Source organism: Ictidomys tridecemlineatus, chromosome 3, assembly GCF_052094955.1.
Source record: "Ictidomys tridecemlineatus isolate mIctTri1 chromosome 3, mIctTri1.hap1, whole genome shotgun sequence".
NCBI classification, from domain to species: domain Eukaryota; kingdom Metazoa; phylum Chordata; class Mammalia; order Rodentia; family Sciuridae; genus Ictidomys; species Ictidomys tridecemlineatus.
In genome coordinates, this window is record NC_135479.1 from 160,118,986 (window position 1) to 160,121,076 (window position 2,091).

The window sequence follows — 2,091 nt, forward strand, 5'->3', positions numbered from 1 at the left end:
GTTTATTAGGGGCTCATGGTTTTATGAGTCTTAATTCATCTAAGGCCACCTCCATTTCTTGAGTTCAAGGTGAGGCAGGACATCATGGCAGAAGAGTGTGGCAGAGAGACATGGCTCACATGATGAGGAAGCAGAGATAGAGTCCACTCACCAGATTGCCATGTCTCAATTTCCCCTCCTCCAGCCACACCTACCACTTTATTTACCACTCACTCAATCCCTATCAGGGGGTTGAATCACTGATTGGTTAAGGCTCCCCTAACTCAATCATTTATTCTCTGAACATTCTTGCATCATCTTACATGTGAGACTTGGGGGACAACTCACATCCAAACCATGACCCCTGTGTTCATTAAATATTAAGAATATAAAAGTGCAAGCTTTTCTACTCTTTTCAGAGCATGTATGTGCAAGGTATATTGGGATATGGTAAAGGACACATATCTGTTTTTAGTTGAAGAGAACCTGTGTAAATTGAATGAGATTTTAAAAATATGTGTTCAGTTAAGAATCTGTGATTCTTGTAGAATGAAGCACCTCAGAATAGGAGCAAAGTGAAAGAATATCCAGAAATGAAATGAAGGTGCCAAGCAACTTCATTAGCCTCAAAAATCAGTAAGACCGTAAAGACCGTAAAAATCAGTAAGAGAGAAAGAACTTTGGAGTCTTCAAAGTTAACTTTCTTTATTTATTGAGGTCAACTGCTTAGGAAATTATATGGTGCATGTATTATTCCATGTATGTTGTTCAAATGAAGAATGAAACTTTGAAAACTGGAAAGTTGCCTAATTACTAATTCAAAATAAGTATCATAACCTTGTTGTACTAAGTCTCCATTCAATCCCTCACCTGTATTTCTCTTCAGCACTCTGTCTTGGAACAGCAATAATATCAAAGGGGACTCTTTTAAGTGCAGATCAAGATAATGACAAATTTTTGATTATCAGCTAACGAATTAAAATTGCTGAGTTAATTTTCCAGGAATACTGACTGAAACATTGAGCTTGTCTTAAAAGTTTTAAAATTTTTCCTATTTGTTTTATCTTCTGCCCCCACCCTGTACCCATATTTCTGTGGGCCAAATTTATGTGTAACTTATAAAAATGAATGCTAGTATCTGGAAAAACAGCAGGGAGATGCGGTGCTGAAAAGTACATCTGGATCATTCACAGATAAGCCAGAAATGCCAAAGTGTAAGAAGAGCATGAAGAGGAGCGTCCTTTTCCCCAAATATTCAGAAGGGCTCAACTATTTGGTTCAGGATTATGAGAATCAGAAGGGAAAAATTGAGAGCTCCTGAGCCCTCCATCTGTTGCATAATGAAGACAATTTGGTTTCTGAGGAAAGTAACATTTATAATAGAATTAAAAACTTTTCTGCAGGTCAGACATGCAATATTTATTTCCTCTTCTTGGTCTATAAGCCAGAACATTCTGTCGCTATTGTAATACAAGCCAATAAAATCTAAATGAATCTTTGATCCTTTGAGTTCATCCTGCTGTTCAACACAAATTGATTGTAAAGTCATAGAAATTACTTGAAGAGGATGTGGAAAAATTGGCTGGTTCAGAAAAATAAAAACTTACCAATGACTAAAGGGAGGAAAAGGACTTCTATAAAAATGCTAAGGAAGATAAAATTATTTAGTCAAAAGAAGATACTGCATGATAACTTAATAACTGTCTTTAATTTCAAGAGGACTAATACTTCTGTTTTATCCATTTGTATACTTTGAAACTACCCAGAAATTATTCTGGCATTTTCCTGTGACTTGCATATTTGACACTTTTTATACTCATTTTTATACTTATTTAAAAACTGTGGACTTCATTCCATTTGTAAAGCAAGTGGTGGGAATAGATAATCAAATGAAAAAACATATTATACTCCTATGTTTCTTCTTATAATTCAGTGATAATGTTTTTCTTCATTTTTTAATATAAACAATCTTTGACAGGTTCTTGCCATTTTTAAAACTCAACTACCTACAGATTAAACTCTTGATACTTGGCTCCAGTTATGCTGAATTTTTATTGCCAAGCCCTAACAATAATGACAAAATGAGGAAATAAACATATTCAAGTTAGATTG